Genomic DNA, 25,433 nt, shown 5'->3' with positions numbered 1-25,433 from the left:
TCCCTTGGCACGCAGATGGAGTGCCAAGGGTTTCAGTGGGGGAGTTTTCTAATCCCACACGCCCTCAGAGAGAGCGCCGCCGCTGGGCACTCATGTCTTGGACAAACAGCAGACAGGCAGTTTCGCACCATTTTTTTACAGGACAGAGTTTGGCTCAGCCTGCCGTTCTCTACGCTAGACACCCCCTCACACTCCCCACCACCCACCCATCCACTGCCACCCCTTAGCTGCCACTGAAAAACCCTCACAAAACAACAGATATTAACGGGTGGCGGGCCAACCGTTTTTTTTTTCTGGGAAAGGGGGGGGGGAGAGGATCGACAAGATGTGTGCTTGGAGAGGGAGTTGACGGCGACAGCGTCTGCCAGCTCTTTCATGTCCTTCCAGCAACCCCTCTTTCCACGGATGTGAGCTGTACACAGTGCCCATTTTCTTTTTTCTGTTTTTTTTTTTCACAGCTCGACTTTAGTCTTTAACTGCCTGCTCTTGGGGATAGATTTCTACAAAGAAGCATTCTGACTGTGATTATCAGTGCCCCGGGCATGCCGAGTGCCATTAGAATGAGCCCCTGCCAGTGGTATTCACAAGCACAATTCCAAACAGAAATCTCCATTTGTATAACATGCATTATATATAACGTATACATAGATAAACGTGTGTATTATATGTATATGAGACAGGGAGAGAGAAAGAGACAGAGGCGAAGAGAGAGTGAGACAGGCTAGCCAGGGACGTTACTGACTGAGCTTTCACAAGGCCCCCCAAGCTGCTCTTGAGCCATTTTTCGAAAACCACCTCTATTACTTACAGTGTAATACCTTTTCAGGTGTTTGCACTCCTTCCTTCACATATATTTCGGTACAGAGGGAAGGATTACCGCTCTCGACAAAAATGGTTAGCCGGGGAGTGATTCTCTGGCAACCAGCTGAGCTGATTTTCATGGATAATTGATGTTATAAAGGGGAAGGTACACAGTGTCAACATCTTCCCTTTCAGTGAGGCGCAAAGCAGCATGCCTGGCTCTGTCCCACTCCAACTCTCACTGGAAAAATTCACGGGCATCAGGCAGTGAGGAAATTTTTTTTTTTTTGGGGGGGGGGGGGGGGGGCTGCTGTCAGGAAATCTCTCAGCAACACCACACTGGTGATTCTCGGCTTCACTTACTGCATTACAAGATGAGGAGAGTCATTTAAAGCACGCAGAACAATTACGCCTCCCCTGCCTTATTTGTCTTCACCCCTAATGTGCTCCAGATGTACTAGCTGGGGTCATTTCTGTTTTAATCATCTCATCTCTCATACAGTTGTCTGTTCTTCACACTTAAAGATGACAAGTCTCCCTTGTTGGCGCTCAGGTTAGGTCCTCACATTTATGTTTTCGTATGAATTATGACGTTGATTGTAAAGCATTTCAGACATACTGTAGGAGGTCACAGGAGTGGAGTGGGAGAAGTTCCTAAGTTGAATATGCTCTTTCCCTGTTTAAACCAACATGTGTGCCTATTGTGCAAAGAGTACAACCTACACATTTCACAGTAGGGCAGGATAGGAGTTGGTTACTGTAAAAAGATATTCCAGCATCATGCCCTTCAAAATTATTTGATTGCAAAACATTTCAGACATAGTGCAATGGGAGATTTTCCTAAATTGAATAGGATCTTTTTGTTGTCTTCCTCTGTTCTGTAATGCGTGCATTTTCATCGTTGCTATTGGGTGAAGAGCAAGAACTGAGCATTTTGTAAGGCTGGGTAAAGCTAAGGGGGTTGGCTACTGTTAAAACATATTCCAGCACCATGCCCCTCAAAATTATTCGCAAAATTATTCCGTTGAGCCCACTGAGCAAATTCAGAGTGATGATGCTTTCTGTTAAATTTGAGAGATTATTTTGTAAGTATTCATTGAATTGTGCTCCGCTATTGCCTTGTCAATGGGTGTGACATCTCTGAAAAACAAACCCTTCCTGTGAATTTGTTTTCCAGGCATGCACTGAACAGTGCAGATTTATGCTTGCACTTAAATATATTTTTAAGTGTGACTGGGACTTTAATCTGCCTGTATCCTTCAGCTGGAAAACAAGTCAAATGAGGACACTGCAAATTGAAATACACATACACACACATATATATATATATATATATATATATATATATATATATATGTGTGTATATATCATTCATAACCAGGTTCCTCGGTTGAGCCTCACTCCTCATTGTCCGTCCAGGAATGTAACGCTGCTGTATCTCTTTATCATTTGTTGAAATTTTTTCTGCATTGTTTTCTACACGATGCAAAAATGATTGCAGGCCTCTATAAAAAGAAAGACGCCGCTGCTCGCCAGTCTCCAGGTAAGGCTGTGCATCGGCGTGGGGTGGCTGTGCATTGCAGCAGGTTTAGAGAGAGGCTGCAGAGAGGGATGGCAGTGAGCAAGCAAAGCACGGGCTTATCTGCAGGGCAAAGGCTCGCAGCGTCATATCGAACAGGCCCACACCGCCGCGCTGGAAGCGAGTGATGTGGAACCCTGCGACCTCCAAGAGGAAGAGGAGCAAAACCTGTGTTGTCTGTCCTTACCTTTTGGTGCACGGTGACTGACAGGCACACAGAAATCCTCCTGTCCTCCCACTTAGAAATCAAAGGGGAGGGGGCAGCAGCTGAATGGCTACAATGAAGATAAGGAGGATGAGATTTTGAGGGAAAAAAGAGAGCGATTGACAGAGAGAGAGACAAAGAGAATGGAGAGGGAAAGAACTGAGAGACGGACAAAGAGAAAGACATTTGGACAGAGAGAAACAGCCAGAAACAAAAAGAGGGTAGCTGACAGAGACAGAGAAAGACAGACAGAATGAGTCTGTCCTGTGTCTCCGTTTTTACCTTTTAGGGACACACCGACTGACAGGCACGCACAGAACCCCCTGAGTCCCAAGTCAAAGAGAGGACAGGAGCTGAAAGAGACTACAACTAAGATAAGCAGAGCAGGATTTTGAGAGAGAAAAGAGAGTGATTCACAGAGAGAGAAGGAGAGTGGAGAGGGAATGGACTGAGACACAGACAAAGAGAGAGACAGATGAACAGGGAGACAGACAGACAAAGATAGAGTAGTTGCCAAAGACAGAGAAATACGGATAGAGTGAGACAGATGGACAGAGAGACAAACACAGAGAGAGATGGACAGAGAAAAACAGAGAGAGATAAAGACAAAGATAGAGTAGCTGACAGAGAGAGAGACAGACAGGCAGATAGAATGAGACAGATAGACCGAGAGATAGACACTAGAGAGACAGAGCCAGAGAGGAGAGGATTTAAATGTACGCGTTATCTTGTGAAAGTGACTGCCCCACAGACCTCACAGCTGTTTCGGCCGTGGCACACATCACACCGGTCTCATTAAGCCAACAGATAGTTTCAATGAGATGAGTGCGGGGCATGAAATAATGGAAACAACAGAAAAGCTTGCAGCCCTTCACACATCCAAAGGAAGAGGAACACATACTAATTTGCGATTCATTATTAAAATGAGCTCCCCTCTACGCGCGCTAAACACAACCAGTCTCCAGGTTAAGAAGCCCTGCAGAAAATGAATCATTGTTGGCAATGGAAATTCATCATTCGGCCCCGTCTGAAACAAAACCATTAGGCGCGCAAGTGTTTACGCCGTCTCCCTCTGCACACACAACAAGCAAAGCAGAATATAACTAAGGAGGTGAATTAATCAGTCAATTAATCAGTGGTTTGTACAAACTGCACAAAAGCATGGTATCAGCCACCGAGGAAAGCGGGAAAAGGACCCCCCCTCCCCCACCACAGCTATGAGGAAGGACACAATTCGGTTTAATTCGGTTCAGTTCAGTTTATTTATTACCACCCTCAGCCGCTAAACTTCCATGTAGAGTTGATACAAGAATAGACAAAAAACCAGAATGAAACCAGAAAAGTGCGAGTGGACACAGTTGACCAAATAAACTGTTGAAAACTATCACTCTAAAACATGTTGTCACGATACCTGTAACAGTAAGAGAGCGTACACCCACATATAATGCACGTGTAAAACATTTTGAAATAAAGATTAAATGAGTTCCAGGCTTATTGGTTATATATTTTGAAGATTTTTCACTGCTGGTGTGAAAGGTCTTTACCACAACTCTAGGATCGATACCTGCTGTCCCCAGTGGTAATGGCTTAAAATGGTGGGGCAGTTGATGGTGTAGCATGGCCACAGCAATATGCTAGCTTTGCCTCAAATGCCTTGATTGTTCAACAGAGAGAGGCCGGGGTTTACTGTCGAGTCAGAGGTAGTGCAGGTGATCTTTGAAGGTTTATCGCAGATCGAAAAAACAGAACACGGATACTTCCGTATATGAGGCGGATCGGCCTTGCTGAGAAAAAAAAAATCAAGCTGTAATGTAGAAATAAGGGAATGCAATCGGCGAAGTTCAGACGGTCACTTTTGGGATGCACGTGGGATTTTGTTTGCAGCTTTAGTGATGAGCTGAATGTTGTGAGTGCTGTTGTTCACAATCAGCCCTGAGTATCTAAATAATTCTGTGAGTTCTGCCAGAACAGCACAAAACAAACTTGATGGATAAACCAACCAGCATCTCTTTCATTTTTGAGATGTTCGACCCCAGATAATTCTTACTTTGCCACTCAACTGATCTGCAGTATCCAGAAGATAACAGTGGATCACCCAAGATAGCCACACTCTCTGTATTATGAGGATAGTCTGTGGAGGGAACAGGACTTTGACAGTCATTGGCACACTACATCTAGGAGGGGACCGAGGATACATCCCTGAGGTATGCTGGTTTTGGCGGTGCCCACAGGAGACGTGAGTTATTGCTTGAAACAAACAGCAATCCACCCCACAAAAAAATCTTTTTTTAAAGCATAATTTCGCTTACAGAATAGTAGCCAAAATCTTTTATTTTTCCCCTTATACAATTTAGTGTCCAAATATCAAGGATAAGAACCTTCCCATTTAAAAGTGAAGAACATTAAAAAAAATAATAATTAGCCCTGTTTGATTGTATGCATTCACTGATACACTTAACACACTTCAGAAGAAGAGAGCATGGCATTGATTTAAAACACCTTTCAGAGGAACCATCTTGTCTGCCTTTTTGATCATCGATTTACTTTTTTTGTTGTTGTTTTTAGTAGGAGTAGTAGTGGTGGTGGTCAGGGTTGTGGTAGTAGTAGTAGCAGTATTTGTATCTTTTCTTGATACTAAGTCTGAAAGCCTTACCTGAGGCCTCAATGTGTTACGTAAGCCATTTTAGCATTTCACCCCACTTTATGAGTTAAGCCCTTTTATGTCTCTGTAAGTGTGTTTTACCCCTTCATTCGTTTTACACTTTCATGCATAAGCATAACAAGGTCAGATACGGTCTCCTTGAAATATTCATTTAGACAGCATCATGAAGCAGGCCAGAACATAGTGCACTTATTATAGCGTATTATTGGGGCAGTATTGTTCAGTGAATTTGCAATAGGACAGTGTCGGCCAACGAGCTACTTCCAGGAAAGGCAGAGAAATTTTCTTTGAAAAGGAAAATGGACTTCCTTTTTTTTCCATCGGTGTGATTAACAAGCTTGCAAATTTTAATGAAGATCAGTAGCTGATTCCACTTGACTTTTTAAACATTTTTCACTGGGTGTTTTCTTCTTGCTTTATTTTAAAATTATTTCTCCTATGGTAAAATTACTTTCATGCACTTCACATCATATCATTTGAATTATACCAGAGATCAGGTGACATTAAATAATCTTGATTATAACGAACTTAAAACCTTTGAAAGAAAGGATTTTATGAGACACACAAAGCGGCAGAGGGATCGCATTTTACGTAATTGAGTAAAAATGAAACGGCTGCTTCCAGGAGATCCTTATTTGAATTGCCATGCTCATTAAGTGGTTTTAATCATGCAAAACAATGAAAGACAGGGCTTGGGTAATTTTCAGCCAGAGATAACTTCCCAGCCTCCCCTACTCTGGCCACCAATGTTGCAGGATTTTCTCTAGCCATGTTAATTACAATAATTTTCATTATCTGCAACTGGGATCCCTTGTCACCAATAAGGGATTTGTTCATGAGATGTTACATGATCTTACATTGACCTAATTTTTTTAAAAGCAGTCATCAGCTGTGTACTAATGGAGTGCTGTTTTCATGCTGTATAAATTAGCATCCTGAAGATCTAATAAGCCAGAAGATCTTCAGTGAGTTTTCTTATTCGTTTAAGATTTGTTTACCATCTTCACATTTTTCACTGCCAGACCCGAAATTAGAAAATAAGAAAATGTAGAGAATAAGACCACGAGCAAGAACAGGCCAATTCATCCATCTGGCCTTGTCAATTTGTCATTGTAGAGAGTGTATTTACAGTAGCATTGTGTCAAGCCTGGTCTTGAATATCTGCATGGGCCTCTGTCTCAAGCAATGCACTCATTAGCCGCTCTCTCTGTCAGCAAGAACTTTACCTTTAACTAATTTCTAACTATGTCCTCTTGTTCTACGGAGCTATGACTCACAGCGGCCTTTACAATGGGCTGCAGTAAGGCATAAAACGCTAAACACTTTCTACCTCATAATGTTTCAGGTTGAGATCCCGCGTGGGATACTGCTATTGTACCCTTGAGCAAAGTACTTAACCTGCAGCACTTCAGTGAACATTCAGACAGTGAAAACCAATTTAAGAGCAATTGCTGTCTTAAAGGACACACAGTGCTGTTCTCTGATAAAGACGTCGCTGGTTTACCTTACAGCTGCAATTAACTGTCTAACTGGAGGCTGAAATATACAGTGATGAGAGAGCAGTTGCCGTTTTGATACCATCAGTCAAGCACCATTTTAAGTGTCTTTTATGCAATGTTTCATGGAATTACCTCAGCGCTGCTAGGACACAAGAATGTTGGCTCTTTGCCTGACATTTCAATGACCAATCACAGATGCCTTTGAAACACATGCATTTACACTAATGTATAGCATTACACACCATTCATGTACACCCCACAACATGACAAAAACCAGTATGCATAACTAGTTGTGCCGGATAACTTAAATTCACTTTGTCTTAATTTGTTCCATAACTGAATTATGACAATTAGCTCTAGGTTGTTTTACTGCTCATCCTCAAAACACTGTGCATACTTACATTGATTAAATCCATACTCATTGTAAATTTTTTTAGAAGGTAACAGGAACTATAGGACATTTATTGTATTCAGCATTGGAAGAACTGCTGTTACAACAGCTGTTGTAAACTTTGCAAGATGCCAGGATTTTCAATGCTTCATTTTCACAACAACGGCAAGTTCTTCTCTTGTAGGCCCACTGTTCAACATGTGTTATTTACTTAGACAAAGACATCCAGCATAGAAGGGTATATTAGCCCACTGAGTGGTAGCAGTAGCAGGTGAATTATATAGAGGGGAGGCAGTGGGCTTACCTGTAAACTGATAAAGGCCCTGAACCAGTTTACTCATGATTTATAATCTTGCCAATATTCATAAAGATCAGCCATTGAGCCACTTCCATTCCTTTTTTGCTTAATAGCGTTTAATGTGGCAGGATTGCTTTTGTTGACCTCAAATATATATATACTTATATATACTTATATACTTATATATACACACACATATATATATATATATATATATATATATATATATATATATATATACTTTTTGAGTGTTTCTGTGGGAATTTGTGCCCATTCATTCTGTAGAGCATTTATGAGGTCAGGCACTGATGTTGGACGAGAAGGCCTGGCTCGCAATCTCCATTCCGGTTCATCCTAAAGGTGCTCGATGGGGTTGAGGTCAGGGCTCTGTGCGGGCCAGTCAAGTTCTTCCACACCGAACTCATCAAACCATGTCTTTATAGTCCTTGCTTTGTGCCCTGGGGCACAGTCATGTTGGAATAGAAAAGGGCCTTCCCCAAGCTGTTGCCACAAAGTTGGAAGCATAGCATTGTCCAAAATGTCTTGGCATAGAAGACCGACCTAGCTACAGCACCAGGGAGGGTCTCAAACCAATGTGTGCTAGAGAGGCTTGCCATTGTACACATCAAGTTAAGACCTGAGGTGCTTTATGGCTTTTGCCACCCATTAACTTTGACTCAGAATTGGTTTTTAAGGTATAACAAACAGGCATTGTTGTTTTTGTCGTTACATTTTGTCATACAACGTTAAAATAGTGGATGTTTTGTTGAAATTATATCTAATCATATGAAAAGGGATCAACTGTTGATTGTTATTTAAATTGCATGGCTTGTTAATCATGCAAAACAGTCAAAACCGTTGCAGGATGATTACGAATTATTAGTCTTCTGCCTCCACTATTGGCATCATTTCTCCCAGGCCCCACTGGGTGGTAGATTCGTGCAGTGGTCTGGAAACGTGAACCGCAAAGTTACAGGCGTCAGTCCTGCTGTCGTGCTTTGAGAAAGGTATTTAAAACTCAACTGCTTCTGTGAAGTGTCTTGTTAGTTGGATAGATGGATAAGGTGTAGCACGTAAACCCTGTAAACAGCCCTGGGGAGGGACACTTGCTAAGCAGTTAATTTAATTTCTATTGTCCAAGTCAATAGAAGAACTGCCTATTGTTCCACATGAATGAAATACCAGCAGCTACTGCCATTGCAGGACTGTCAGTTCTGATATTGAATAACAATTCCAAGCAAGTGTTAATTTTGAAATAATTTCTTTACTATTACTGTTTTTTTTTTCTGTTGTTTGTACCAGCTTACAATAAAAGGAAATTCTGTCTAAATTATGAAAAAAGGAATGCTTGTGAACAAATATATCCAAGGGGGGCAAAACTGTAAAGTAAAAATGATTGGATTCAGTCCTCACTTTCAGATGTAATAAATGCACATTTGAATTAATTATGTAATTAATGAAAACCTCTGTGAAGAAAAACAGAAAAACACCATGTGTCGGTGGGTTGGTGACAGGATCACACGCAACTTCAAGTGGAACTTCCTCACCAACAGTCAGGGTGTCGACTCTTTGTACCCCTGCTATGGAAGGCACACATTTCTGATGTTTGCACTCAGTAACCACACAGTGAACTCTCATGCTACATAAAGTCCCCGCCCCAAGAAGATCTCAAGTAGGAGTGCACACTCCTACTAAGGTTGTAGGTTGTAGAGAAAGTATGTACAGCAGAAAAATTATGACAGCAATAAAAAAAAAAAAATCATGACACAGCTCTACAGCGGAACTTTGATCAGTCTGTTATGTGACGTCATTAAAATTACATTTTACCTTCCAAGTGGGCAGAACCAGGTGCCACGTAATTCATAACGGAAAAAAAATAATAATAAAACAAAACATCACAACATCTAATCACTGTGAATGTGAAATTCAGGTAACCATTTGGCCAGAAGCCTAATTACCTTTTATGTGCTTCCATGCTCACAATTAAACAGTGTAATGCAAAATAGCTTTTATTGTTTGACCTGTCTCATAGCATCATGTAATTATGAGACCAGGTGGCCCACTGCACTCCATAACACTCTTATGCATTTCAGTTGAGGATCATCATTTTAATAAGTGTCACGTGGCCCGGTTCATTATTGCAGCTGGTAACCCTGGTGATCAAAAGTGAAGAGAAAACAAACAGGGGTGCAGAAACATGAAAAGGAAAACACACGTGTAGTTCGCCGTCATACGGTTGATACAGTCACAACACAGTCTGTAATCAGCGCATCAGAACAACAGAACAACAACAAGCCTTCATTTCTCTTCCCGTGTAATGCAAAATTAGACATCTGAATATTCATAATGTCGAGCTGTGTCTTAAAACAGGCAGGCTGCTGGGAAAAGTCCTTCCCACTGCCGGGTACTTTTACTAAACCTTGACCAGAATATATAAGCAATTATTACGTTGTTTTTCATTGATATATTTCTCATTGATATCAGTGGCCACTGAGATTGTGGTGAACCATAGGGATCAAACAAAATTAAACTTTTTTTTGTGCAAATTGTAATTCAAGGCAACAAGATCCTTAGCAGTTAGGTGTCATGCCCACATTGGAGTCATTAGGTGGTATTTGACATCAACTTGATATTTCCAAGCACTCACGCCAATTTCCTGGTATTTATCATGGTGGATCTAGGTTACAGTGGATCACTTACCATTAAGGGAAATGGACAGATAGGAAGTGAGATGATTTCATTTGCCCCAGTCCTGCCCCCATGTAGAAATTGACCCCTTCAGAATGGTCGGCACCAGCACAGGGGGACACTCCCGCAGACCCAGCTCAGAGCCACACAGCGGAAGGGTACCTGCACCCTGGGGGGGGGGCTCCGGCTGGCTCTGAGTGACCGTGACTCCCCCAGATTAGCTCTCGATCAAGGCCCTTGCCGTGAGGTGCAGTCCATTCTGTGTCACTACAGAGCCACGCGCCCGTTGACCCAGATCTCCGCTCCGGAGGAGGTTCGCTCATCCAAGTCACAAGGCAGGGACGAGAAGAAATCAGGGTGAAGCGTGGAGCTCCTCCAGTGGTCCGTAGGTGTCCGTGGCCCCCGACCTGTGCTGTCATGGTAACCAGGCAGAGGAAGAACGTCTCCACACAGTGCCACAGGAAAAAAACAAACAAACCTCAAAAAACAACAATTCAGTTCCCTCAGGTCTCTCAGACTGCTATTACCACATTTTGCTGGGTGGCGAATTTGATACCTGAGCTGTGTCACCTGTGAACAGTGCCATCAACCCCTGAAAAGGTTACCTCATTCGTTTTGGAGGTCCACTCTGATAGCACCTCCCTTCACAACTGGGAAAGAATGTTAGGGCATGTCCCCTTATCCTAACCCGTAACCCCAAACCCTGCCCCAAAAAGAGCTGGTGGCAGCATTGGCCCAAACAGCACAACACACAACGTCTGGTAAGGAGCTGGCGTTTGGGTTAATTAGGAGAGGCGTGAGGAAATGGGCCCCACACATCTGCGTGGGACACATGCTCCTGGTTAGCATTTGATTTGTCAGTGTGAATTACGCTGCCTTTGTGAGCCCCCTGATATTTCCCTACAACTCCCGTTATTCATTTATTTCATGTTAACTGACAGGTGATTAAATACCCTAATTACAATAAAGCTGTAACCCATTATTGGCTAAATACATCCATCGTGCTGAAAACACTGCAGCGCGTATCTGCTGGGTAACATAATGGCGATGTGCTACATCTACTTTGTGGAAAGTGAGGCCGCCCTGGTGGCCCCCAGGCAGCAGATGACCAGACGGCTTCATCTGTTTCCTCCTCTGATGTTGGGTTTCGACCAATGAAGCAGTGACTGCCTAACAGCAGTTTTCAAAAGCTTGTGCTTCTGCCAGGGGTGTGTGTGTGTGTGTGTGTGTGTGTGTGTGTGTGTGGTGGTGGTGGTGGGGGGGGGGGGGGGGGGTGTTGCTGTTAGGTACATGTGACTAAATAGTGGCATTAGGCCTCTAACACACTGACTACTGCCATAATTTACTTGACTGTTGATCACTGAGTTTTCACTGAGATTTGTGTGTGTGTGTGTGTGTGTGTGCGTGTGTGTTGGAGGGAAATGTTGCTGTTACTTGTGAATAAATAGTAGCATTAAGCCTCAAACACACATATTACTGCTGTAATTTACTTGGCTGTTAAATAACTGCTGAGCTGCGTGTGTGTGTGTGTGTGTGTGTGTGTGTTTTGTGTGTGTTTATCATCTTCAGGAAGTGAGTTAGGATGCCTTTGACACACAGAACGGTTTGGTACACTCCAAAGCAGCTCCTCTGTAAGATCTCGGGAGCTCCTGCCGCAGCTCGAGCCCAGACGTAATCTTCTTAGCTCCCTGTTGTTTCCCTTCACAAAAGGAAAAAAAGGTGGAGGTTGATACTTCAAATTGACTGCAGGGCATTGCTTCCCCCTCGCCTTTGTTTCTAGCACAATGCCCTGGCTTCTGCTGTGATCACACATTCAAAGCTCCAGTGCAGAAGTTGCACGGTGGAACTGCCCCCCCCCCAAAAAAGAAGAAGACTCCAATTAAATTTCAAAATGGGTCATTTTTCCATAGAGACAGAGGAGGCACAAAGTAAAAACACGCACACAGACACACACACACACCCACAAACACACACACACAAATGCTCACACACACGTAAACACACACACGCACACACACATAAACACACACACGAACATACACACTTGCAAATGGACGCTCACACATAAACACATACACACAAACTCACACATGCATGCCCACACAGACACACACACAGAGCATACGCAGCTTCTGCCGCTAAGTTGCTCGAACGCGACCGTGACGGGATTCAGAGCAACATGAATGTCCCCAGTGTAAAATCCCAGCTGTGTAAACAGGCAACTTGTAAACTGTGTGCAAAAGCACATCAACTTGGATAAGGGCATCTGTTTGGCAAGTCAATCAGGAAATGTAATTATGGGGGAACCGCGATAACAGCAAATACCCAGTACAGGATGACACCTGATATCAGTTTAGGAAATCCCGCCGACTGCCAATAGTAGCTTACAGACTGCAGCTCGGACGCTTCAGCTGTCAGGTCTGCCATGTTTTCCACAGTGGCAAACACAACTGGAATCTTGAAGCGGATGTATTCATGGTGGAAAAAAAAATACAAATTGTGATCTGATAAGCTTTTATATTTTCTTCTTTTTTTGCTGCCAAACGTGCACTCAGCTTCTTGATTCACTTGCTTGATTCCAGTATTGTCCCCCAACAACTTGCCTTTGCCATCAAGAAAAAAAGCAAAAAAACATCTTGTATTTTCCAGGATGGAGTCAATGCCAAAAGATATACTGCAGAACCTCCATTCACACTGAGTCGGCTGCAGTTAACTTTCCTTGTAGCTGCGAGAGATCGCATATCTGTGAATTCGTAAACACACAGCAAACAAAGTCCATAGGTGAAAGTTATGCAATGAAATGTTGCCTAAAATACATTCGGTCGTAACGGTGTCCTTTGGGCCCATCCAACAAGAAGCACTTCTTTAAGGCCAGGGTAAGCTTGCCCTGGAAAAGTGTGAGATACTGCCACTGTCCATTGAGGACCTCCATTTCTTTATTATAATCCAACTTGAACTGATCGTCTAATCAAGAGAAATTATGAGGTCACTCTCTGCTCACATGACTGTTTTTATGAGTCAGTACTAGACAGGTAAAGGAGTGGGGTTTTGTGTTAGCTCTGTGACACCGTGGGGAGGGGTGCTTTACAGGTAATTATCGGCTGTTTCAGATACTGTACGATCATGAAACACAGTAAGTTTCTCACCATGTCCTGCTGCCTTATGGTAGATCCACGTGAGCATGCACAGAAGAGCATCACAAAAGTGGAACTTGGAGCTCCTAAGTAGCTCAGTGGGTAGGAATGTTGCTCTGAGCTCTGTTGCCCAGGTTCAATCGCAGCCATGTCATCAGCCGTGACGACCAGGAGTCCACAGTGTCGAAACCATTCTGCCAGTGATAGTGGTACCCAGGGGTTGGCTGGGTTGTCTCACCTTTCTCAGGCATCCTGTGACTCACCAATTTATATAATCCAAAATGGGACTGCATAATGGGAAAAAGTGAATTTTCTTCAATTTTAACTGCCCAGCCAGCACAATGCTACTCTCACCAATGGGGTACCACAACCCTGCTGCCCATATGGTGTCATAACAATGCTAAAACATAACCTCAGGCAGTGGCGTTGTTAGGTCCAATCATCCGGGGCTTTAGCCCCGCATATTTTAAGCATACCCCTGAATATTTTTGCCCTGAAAAAGGATGTGTTTATAGCAAAACAACAGACAGACTGTGTAACACAGCGGAACTTGAGTTGCAGCGTCCGAAGGTGTGATAATATTTATTTATTATAAAGGTATATACAACCTCCCCAAATTACAGATGCCGATCTCCCTTCAAAAAAAAGACAAGCCCCAGGCAAACTTGACTTAGCCCCGGACCTTTTCAATAGCTAGAAACGTCCCTGACCTCGGGGTCTCACTAGCTAACATAAAAAAAAAAAACAGAAAAATACTTTTAAAGTAAAAAAAAGTTGTCCAAGTATGTGTTACTCAGTATGTGTTACCAGGACCACCTGGTCTTGTAATATTAAGCAATATTGTACACTACAAACAATATATTCAGTCAATACAGAGGCTGGATGGCATCAGTGAAATATTGCTTACAATGACTTGGCAGAACTCAACTGCCAGTTATGGTTGCACTACTGTGGACATCTTTCAGAAAAATGCTGCCAAGTAACACACTCTGTCATTTTATTCCCTTCCTTCATTTCCCTGCATTTTCTCAGCAGTTGCGTTACCATGACAATCCAAAATCAAGTGTTAAATGCAAATGGTGGAGCACAGTTCCACCCTCATTCTGTAGCCCAATAGGCTTTAAATAATTTTATTACATTTGGAAAAGCTATAGTTTACCTGTTTTTTATATATGGTGATCATCAAAATGATTAATTTAGTACAACAGAGTTAACCTCCTGTATCAAATGTGTCTTTCCAATATGGCATATTATACCAGTCTACTTCAGCTTACTTTTAGCCCATGACTTCTGAAAACTGTGCTCCATGCTGCACCCTCCGCATAATGCTGTCTCTAACTTCTTCATGGCAGTCATTTGCTACTCCATGGCATTCATTCAATTTACTGAAGTCTGGCATATTACCTTGTATCATTGTATTTTCTTACTAGCTGTGACTCACCATCTAGTCCAAATGTATTTTTGGTTAAAAAAAATTGTCATAATTGCATGTAAGTGATAATACAGTTCCAGGTGAAACCCAACAGGAGTTAGGAGATGATAGCTTGCTGAGCTCATTCTTGAACATTTGAAATGAATGTTATACTTTAAGTTGTTGAAATAAACTGAGACTTTATAACCTCCTTGTGTGTGTGTGTGTGTGTGTGCGCGTGCCTGTGTGTAGTATACAGTACGTAGTATACAGTGTTCAAAGCCCTTTGTGTCCTCTTCAGAGAATTCAGTGCAGGATCGCAAACATCGCCACCTCCTGCACAAAGTGTGCCTGAATTGTGCTTAATAGAGAATGCCTCTAGTTCATTCACGTTTCACACTGCCCCCAGTATTGTTATAATCAGTGCAAATAGTGGTGCTACTGATCACTGTTTGTCATATGCGAAAGCTCCATTATTTACATTACATTTACATTTATTTATCCAAAGCGACTTAGAAGTGAGGTACAATGGCTCCCTTCTACCACCTTCAGTTGGTGGATATGGTTGTGTAGAAAAAGTAATGATTTGCAAGCTTAGCCTGAATCTGGAAGAGTGGAGGTTCAGATCCCAACTGAGGCTCTGCTGTTGTAATATGTTGAAAGGGATACACCCTTAGTTGTTTCAGTAATTGCTCAGCCTAATAAATGTGTAATATCTAAGAGAAAACTGAGCAATTTTAGTTACCCTAGATGAGGGTGTCAGCCAAGCAAGCAACAGCACATACAGAAGCCTTCTGCAACCAAATGATGATTTCAGATGAAGCTACCCTCTGAGCATGTCCACTAAGCCATAGTGAGAACACTTGTCCTGTCTTCACACCCACAGCAAAGCATAGCCAATATAGTCTTTTCTTTCATTTGAGGGAAGAAAAAAGTCAACCTCAAAGGTCCTTTCAGAATTTGAATCGAGCAAGTTCACGTTAGAATATCAAACGTTTTTCTGGCTGTATTTCCCTTACACGCGGATGGAGTTTCTTTTGACGCCGTCTTCTACTGGGGAACGTTTAATCTCCCTCCAGAAATTTGCCTCATGTTTCAGGGACAAAGGTTACCTCTTTGTTGGTCGGACTCCCTTTGAAAATCACCTTGCATTTCAAACTAAAGGAATGGTTTTGCTCTCTCTCTCTCTCTCTCTCTCTCTCTCTCTCTCACACACACACACACACACGGACACATGCACTCACTCTCAGATCTGCTGGAGCTATTTTGCCTCCTTCTGAGCTCCAAAGTGTCACAACAAAAGATGTTGAAATACAAGGGGATGAAAAAACCCATGAAATAACGCAAACCTATGAAATGCACCGAAATAACAGAAAAGTTTTGAAGCTGTTGAAATAATGTGATTTCACCTGTTAGCATTCTGTAATCAATTAAGCTGCTGTTATATGCTGGCTCTACCAGTTGTGCCTCCCACAAAACATAAAGAAAAAGACAACCATAAAGGTTCCAATAACTCATTCCAGCACACTGCATCCAAGTTCAGCTGCAAATGGGAATGCTTGTGAAAAATATTAAAATGACCAAAAACCACATTTTGTCAGCATTGTACTGATTTGTAATTATTTAAAGGTCTAGTGCATTGATTGCCAGGAATAAACAACAGGCGAAAAACGCTGCTGTCAGACAAATCCTTGAGATAGGTCCATTCATAAAAAAACATAATCAAGCTTCCATATCAGCCCTTCTATATCACATGTTTTTCCATGTTAATGAACAAATCTTTAAATTTGATAATCAAGATGATTTGGCATGTTTTGTCGTTATAGAAACACACTCCTACTCCCACAGAGTTTAAGCCACAGAGACCTGCTGGCCATTAGAGATAGCACATGCTGTCATCTTATTGAGTCTGACACAAAAGCACATTCTCTGAAAGTTCAATGCCCCCACATCCTATCTGAAATGGAATACATAAACAAATGAAACTAAGACTGATCAAAATAATAATAATAATAATAGTAATAAAGCATGATTCAGATGAATTTCAATAGCTTGACAGTGTCCCAGAACTGCTCATAGAATGAAACACTTTTATATTTTTATCACAAGGCTAAATGGTCTGCATAGCATTAAATCTGAAAGATTCTTTCCCTTGAAATGGCAAGGCACTTGCTTGCAGAAGGGGAAGCCATTTGCACCCACACAGTCACATTCACAGAATACAATGACCTTCCACATCTTTGATTTACCTTGCGTTTATTTTCCTGCTCCGCGGATGCATTTAAAAATAAAAACCCCAAACAAGTGACAGGGCTTTCATCTGGGAAACAGCTTTGTTGACACAAAAAAATTTCACTCCAGGACTTACAGTATTTAAGAATTACAGTAATTGTTGTTATTGAAGGTCACCTGTAGCATTGTTATGTTCCCAAGAAAGATCAGTGGAAACATTACGATGACGTAAGGCGTGGCTTGACCACTAGCCATCCACAGCTGAATAATTGATGGGAAGAGAAGTGTTTGTTTTTGAACAAAGCTCTGGGGTTTGGAAAACGTTACCCGATACCCACTTTTACTTCAGTGGTCCGTTTACCCTTGCCTCTGGATTCAATCAACGTGTGTCCATACCTTTCACAATCAATCGCAAAAAAGTACTACCTTGCTTTCATTACAAATGCAATTTTGGTCGTAAATACTGGTGACTCCTGTACTTGCTGTACTACTTTGTGAAGAAACAAATAACACCTCCATCAAAATTTGAGTTAAGGACAATATTTATTGATTGATCGATTGATTGATTGGCTTGAAATGATACAGCTCAATATTTAATACTCATGCACTGATTGCAGCTTGGTGAGCATGCATACAGTTAAATTTAGGATGAGTAACTGGTGGCAGGGGTCGAGAAGTTACTGATACAGAGGTGCAGACAAGACTGATCAAGCTATTGCTAGACCGCAGCAGAACCTCCAATGACTGAGCGCAACCCCCTCAACAGAGAACAGACAACACACAGGAGTTGAATATCTGATCATAATAAATATCTGGAACAACTGTAGGGGACGGTACATTATAATACCATAAACCTGGGGGATTTGAGAGCCATTCCTCTGTGTCTGTCAGTTCAGAGCCGCAATGCCGTTTTCATATGGTGATTGCAATATTCAGCTTGAAACACGTTTATCTAGCCGAGAAAATTGAAATTGTAAAGTAATGTTGTATGTCCCCCAGTAATATAAGCTCCTAACAGATGGCAAACCGGCATTCAATTAAAAGCCCTTCACAAACTTACCTTCTGGTGGTTCAGATTTTTATTAAAAATGCTAACAGAGCATTGTAAACTTAAAAAGAACCAACTCTTCTATTCCTAATTAAGCAAATTATGAAAATGATTTTTTTCTTTAACTTAATTTTTTTGTTTTTAGAAATAATTCTCATCTCCTTTTATGTTTTCAATTAAGTCCTTCCTAGCTGACATCTAAACACATGCGCTGTCTTTCAGAGCAGGCATTGCCAAGCTATAAGAACAGGCTGTAGGCTTATTTCTCCTGTCAATCTCTGACAATAGAAGGAATAAGTTTGAAACAATTTACAAATAATTAAAGGGACATTACTCTGCTTGGGGAAAAAATGCATTACTTGTGCGAACCATTTTCACACACAGAGCAATCACTCTGAATGGGAAACAGTAAAATAACTATTATAAAAAATAAGATTTGGAGAGTAATATTTTTAGGGCTTATTAAATGTTCTATGTCAAGGCCAAAATATGCTCCACGTAGCCGTTTTTCAATTTCGTTTGTATATCTCTGAATTTAAAAAAGGACCATTTTAATGTTCTTGCTTTAGCATTTCCTAAAATCATGATTTCACATAATCAACAACAACAACAAAAAAAGAAAAACACCACCTGTTCCATATGCAAAGTGTACCTCTCTGACACTCACTACTTCTGTTCTCCTCTTTATATTATTGAATGTAACAAGTTAAGCCCTTCAGTTTTATCCCTTATTTCTTTTCTCACATCAAAGGCTGTTTTTGGGGGATTACTGATTCGAAGCCTCGCCCCCTGTGCCAGCGAGCGCGGTCCCTGGCGCTCCCTAACTCTGTGCCCTAGCTGTCCCATGATAGGCCGAACTGGAACTGGCAGCACTCCCCGGGATTCAGCGCCAACGATACCCCCGGCTTGGACCAAAACGGGGCCGGCCTCTCCCTTCCAGCCTCACAAACCCTCCTTTTGGGCTACGCCATTTCAAATTGGCCCCAAGGCTACAGCGTCAACATGGTTTCTACCGGGCACAACACAGAGCCTGGCTATCTGCTCCCCTTCTGTACATCTGGGCTCAGGATGGGGGGGTGGGGTGCAGGTGCGGGGAGAGGGAACGGGGAAACTCTGCATGTGTGTCCCTTCAGAGATGGGGGCAGGGGGGGCAGCTGTCCTGAGTTAGTCTCTGGGGGTTTTTGGGGAGAAGGATGCGGGCGCAGTTGAGGAGTATCTCTCCTGGCTGCAGTGCTCTGTTTGGTCCTATGAGGACGGCTCATCTCTGCACTCCGGACTGGGCCACAGCAGTGGTGTCAGTGGGGCCATCTCCTGGGGGTCTGCAGACGCCGAGAGGTCCTGGCGACCATGCCTGCGGGGATCATCACAGGGAGGCAGCTGGGGGGAGGGTAAGGGGGGCAGCTGTGAGCCAGTTCCCTCTCTGTGCCTACACACACAAAAACCACCCCCCATCCACCCCTTCGCACTCCATCAAATGCATACACATGCACACACACACATGCACGCACACACACACACACACACACACACACACACACAAGCACATACACACACATGCACACACAAGCACACACACGCACAAAAACACACACACAGACACACACATACACATCTTTTCCTTTGGGACTCACAGGAGCACACTTTCATCCTTTGCAGACCGAGAGGTCTTCCCCAGAAACGGGGTCAAAAACATCCTGAGAGTGTCAAATGGCCTCAGACCCCTGGGTGGAGAAAGCCCAGATCAGTCCCCAAAGACTTTATCATTTAGTGATGAGACTAAATTACAGAACATTTCCCTCTCCTATGTAACCATTAATTGCATACAAGGTCAGAGGACTCAATGAAGGCATGACCAGGGTGTTAGTAAAATAATCAACAAATAGGGCATTTAGAAACATATTATTTCACAGAGGAGAGAGTGGGATGGCATTGGACAGTCAGGATAATTACTTTCCATTTTCTTCTACAACATAAATTAATGAAAAAGGCAGAATAATTAAGGCTGTAGTGGCTATTGCTTTAGGGCGAGTCCAAGAAACCAGAATATAAATATTCTAATGAGAACAAAGTCTGGTGCCAAACTGTCACGTTTTTAATTTATTTCGCGTCGCAGTTTAATTGGAAAGTAAACTCTTAAAAGAACACTGCAAGTTGTTGCTCCGACAGCCTTTGTACATCACTTCATCATCTTTAGAAATAGTAGGTGTAGGCAGTAATCAATCCATCAATGAATTCATCATATTTAATAAAGTGCAGCACTTCTGTTTTCAATGGCGTAATCAGAAAGCACTACAGAGGACAGCAGAGAGAACTGATTGCACTCATATAAAACAGAAATGCGAGAGAACCAGTGACCGAGTACCATCCACGCCATTAAAGAAGGCACTGAAAAAAACAAAATTACGATAATGAAAACAAAAAACGCGAAAATAAAGAAGGCACTGCGTATCAGCTTGATAAGAAATATGAAAAGGAATTAGTGCCAATTACCATGAAAATTAACAGGCAAATTATAAGAAAAAATATGCTGTTGTATAACATTGATAAATTCAACCTAATTTCCAGTCTAAATTCGCGATCATAACTTCCCATTTGGACATTATGTGCTGATAGGGAAACTGTCAAGGTAAGTCGCTGCACATATACAGAAGATTTATCTTCCTCAATGAATCCTTTGCATGGTGTTGCAGTGTCTTCCGCAGTGTCTTCCAGGCTGAATGCTGATGTACACCTGCATATGCATTCTATATGATCAGAAAAAAATATGTGCCAGAGAAGCAAGCCTTGAGAGATGCTACATTTGGCTCTACAGTGTTAAGATCAGAGGAGGGATGAATGTGGTTTACACATTTTGAGACATGTTTCTGTATGACCAGGTCAAAATCTCATATCTATAAAACATTTACATAGGAGGGGAGACGTCTGACTTTTGTTTCTTGTAGATTTCTTTATTATAATTGTTGTTATTATTATTTGTAGTAGTAGAAGTAGTAGTAGTGGTAGTAGGAGTAGTAGCATTGTCAACTTGAGAGAGGTAATTCTCTGACAAAATGATCAAAGGTAAAAACTCCATTATGGGAGCGCTTGTAAAACTGCTAATTTTAGCAAATGTAGGCATCTGGCCTGATGATCAATAGGTCTTGATATTCAGGGTGTGTTAGTGCAAGATCATCAGAATGAGTTAAGCCAAACTTTCTGATTGACATAAGCTGACATCAAATAAATCTATCCCGCAATCTTTTAGGGCACGTCTGAAGACCTGATCAGCTCGGGTAGGATATTCTGGAAGCTCTTTGATAATTGTAAGCTTTTCATTGTTTCATGGAATGGCTTTAAGAATCCTGTCCCTGGGGTTTGTCAGTGAAATATCAAAATTGCATCAGATGTCACAATGAGCAGAAAACAAAAAACATAAGGAAGACCACTCCCCTCATAGGGTAGAGGCCAGTCTGTCTTACGGGAATGAGTGAAGACCAAAAAAATATCTGTGTGTACTGGAAGAGTTATATGTCCAGCCAAATCTATGGTTTATAACCAATAATTTCAATTTGCTATCTACATTTGCTATTTATATTACAGTGTTCAAACTACAGTGTTATATTCTAGTGCTAAAACCCTCCTGCTGTGTTAAAATTCTGAGATAAGAAATGTATCTCTCAAGACAGAAGTGAAATCTTAGTTTGATTGGTTGAAGCTATTTTCATTCTTAGTCATAGGAGAATGAATATCAGACCAGGGCTGGAGATCCTAACGGGCATATAGAGAAACCACAAAGAATGTTTACTGGTGAAAGATCCACTCCGAGACATTCAGACACACAAACAGAGAAGCATATAAACACACTGACATTCTCACATCCCTGTTTGTGTTTGTGTTTAATAAAAGCATAAACACAAATACATTCATACGCCCGTTACATACACACAAAGAAGCACATACTCATGCTGACATGCACATACTGTATATACTGTTTTATGTACACACACACTCATGCACATATTGTGTATGCACAGAGCCATACACAAATGCATACTCATTCAGGCACATACTCACACACACACCTATGAGCGTGCACGGGTTCAGCGTTTGTGGAGTGCCGATGTTTACAATTGTCTGCAATTGACAAGCGGTGACAAAGGGAGGAGTACACTTGCAAGGTCAATACTGCTGGGAGCGCATGCACAGTGGGCATTATTCAAAACCAAAGACATCCACAACAAAGTCAACAATCTTGAAAGTGCCGCGTGCATTTTGGTATTTCTTTTATGGCATCCCAGCTGGCACGCATGCTCGCTCTGATTCGTCTTCCATGCTGGTTTCGACCACTCTTGCCTTTATGAGGGCTGACCCCCCTCGAGAACATCGCTGCAGCGGAGACGTTGTCACAAAGTGGCGTCGCGAGTTTCTCCGCAAACTCAAAAAGTCAGTAGTTCCTCCAAATTATTTATCAGTTTGTGGGAGGAAAATTCTATACGAACGAGCTGGCAGGGGGAGTACAGCTTTTCCCCTGTCAAAAAGAAAACTCTAAAATCATTTGTATTTCGCTCATGTTTCCTCCCACATAAATGCTGTTTGTAGATTTGCCTTGTGCCATTTATTTGTACATTTCCAGTTATTAATTCACAATTTAAATAATTCTTGTTGATGCATCCCAACCGTATAAATAACATATTAGCTTAGCAGCTCTTTGCTGCCAGGTTTGCTTAGAGTTCTTATTTCTCATCCCCCGGCCGATGCGAAATTGTGTATGCAAGCTTCTGCATTTGTGGTACGACAGTGAGATATGCACTGTTTAACCCCCACACCCTTGATGTGCGATGGTTCCTTGGAGAAAATAAATGAAATTAAAAAAGAAACAGGCCTGTCAGGTATGCTTTCCAAGACAGCATTAAATATCAGAAGTTTTCACAGAACCATTTGCAAAAGAAAGTAAATGTGTCTACTTTGCGTTTTGCCAGATGGGCCACGGTTTTGACCTGGCCAAGGCCAGCGTCCACTCCCTTTGCTTCCTTTCTTGAGGACCTTAAATCCTCGCTACCCTTGCTCTGGCACAACTCTACCTCCATTCAGTGGGTACTCCATGAGGGCTGAGAAACTTACACAATCCAAATCGCTCGGAATGTCTATGGAAGCCACGAGGAGCCAGTTCTTGTGCCTGGAATTGTTTGTGTGCCACCATAATCTTTTAAGTATGGTCAAGGCAGCCGCAACTATGCATTCTTTAGAAGGCAAATGGCAGGGTTTACTGTTCAGTTAACATAATAACAGTCCAAATGGAGTCAGGGAGGAGGCTGGTATTTCAGTACCAAATGCACCCCTCCCCCCATTCAGCCCCAAGTCCTAAAAAAGAGATGCCGGATATTGCAATTACCAACCACTCGCACTCCCATTGTCTTGTTCCAGAATGGCAAGCCTCAGTCTCGTTCCTATTTATCATTACACGCTTATCTGAAGATATCTGCCTTTGATGCTGCGCAGAGACCCCTTCCGCACGTCAGTTCCCGCTTCAGCGTCCATCGAGTGCTGAGCCAGAGAAGCATCTGGCATTTCAGACTTTTCCCGTTAGCTGATTTCCAGTAACAGGTTTTTTGCCTCTATTTAGCAAAACAAAAGCCAGGGAGAAAACAGGGAGCCGCTGTGCTGGTATCGAACAGTCCACGAGCCCTGTTTGGGCCTAATGTTTACTGGTGAGGATAAACAAGGACTTCGGCGAAGTGTGTAAATTTCTTCCATTCCCACCCCCCCAAATGTGTCTGATAATCTTCGCCTTTCTGACAGGCAGCGTTTTCAAATGGGCAGCTTCTCAGCTACATGAGATCTGGGCAGGAGTTCTTTCCAGGTCCTTGCATCATTGACCGTCTTGTGTTACGATTGGCTTGTCAATCTAAAGACCCAGCTCTCCAGCTGTCGGAACCAGCCAGCTCCCAGGTAACCAGCCTGCTCTTGGACTCACTCAGCAGGGTGATGTTCAGGCTCATATTGGGACATAAGGAGACAAGCCTAAGCACCCCCATAGCACTGGGCCTGGCAATGTCACCATGCATAGCAGTTCCACTAGCCTTCACCTCACCTGCACAAAGTGAAACTTAACTTGCTTTTATCCATCTATCTATCTATCTATCTATCTATCTACTAATGGTTCTATCTAATCTATCTAACTATGTAAAGCTTCTACTGATCACATTAGCTTTGGAAATTGTACTCAAGCTGAGTGTGACACTTGTTTAACTTTTATGGTCTAAGAGGGGGTAGGTGTGAAGGGGGTTGGAGGGGGTGGTATCTGAAGTTGTGATTGGGCCCAGAGTCTCCCCCCTGCTGATTTGATGGCTTTCTCTTGACGGAGCAAAGGGGCCGGCTCTTAATTGTTTTTTTAGAGCTGCCTTGGGAGCAGGTGGAGCCGTGACTTTATTTATATGGGCCGATCCATGTGATTTATAGGTGCAGAAACAAGGCGCGCAAACTTTCTCGCCCTGGAGCCAAAATCAAAGAAATCAATCATGTATGGGGCTTGTGTGGGCCTGGGTGCCAAACCAGGCCTGTGGAGTACAGAGGTGGTGGGAGTCTTGCTGTCTACTGATAACCGTGTTTATCAAACAAGATGCAAACAGGCATCGTTTTTTTTTTGACCTCTCATGATGGTTTTGTTTCATTTTATTTTATTATAACCATCATCTGACGCTGCATGGCGATGTGTAGCAACTCACCATAATGTATTGCAGATCTTACTGGTTCTTGTACTGTCATCTTTAGGTTCCTGAATATAGATGACCGGATCAAGCATAACTGCCACAGCATGCATAGATTACAATGCAGTCTGTACTGTATGTACAGTAACATAGTGTCTGTTTAGATCAGTTAATCACCATTCTGCTCTGGTATTGTGTTACTTTGATATCACAGTTAGTTAATAACATTACATTATCTAAATCATAACTCACAGATTACACTTGTCTCAATTCTGTGAAATGAACTGACTGCTTTATTATTTTCATTCTATGTTCACCTGTATTTATTTCATCCAATAATAGGTTGAAACATCTGAAAAATCTTTTTAAAACAGGAGATCAGAGAAAATAACTCTAAAGTGGGTCAACATTCAGTATGGAAGAAACCTTAAGTATGAAATAACCACTCCTTCCCACCCCCCCCCCCCACCCCCCCACCCCCCCCACCCCCCCCATGAATAAAAGAAAATGGCAATAGGCGCAAACAAGCTATTTTAGCATCTTTTATTCACAAAGTGCTCTAAATTAGGGAGGATTGCTTCTGCTCAGCGACACACGCATAATACGCCGTAATGACGTTAATTATCCAGGAGAAGGAACTGGAACTGATAGCCATCAGAGGAGTCCTGTTTGTTTTTTACGCTCGCAGAAGATGCTGTTCCTCCTCAGCCTGAAACGAGCCCGTCTCCCGAGCTCTGGGCTCTGATAGGCATTCAACGCACCGTGGGGGGGCTCCTCGGACACCCCACCCTGGGGGTGG

The sequence above is a fragment of the Megalops cyprinoides genome, chromosome 2 (genome assembly GCF_013368585.1).
Source record: "Megalops cyprinoides isolate fMegCyp1 chromosome 2, fMegCyp1.pri, whole genome shotgun sequence".
In the NCBI taxonomy this organism is placed as follows: Eukaryota; Metazoa; Chordata; class Actinopteri; order Elopiformes; family Megalopidae; genus Megalops; species Megalops cyprinoides.
This window is presented reverse-complemented; position numbering follows the sequence as displayed.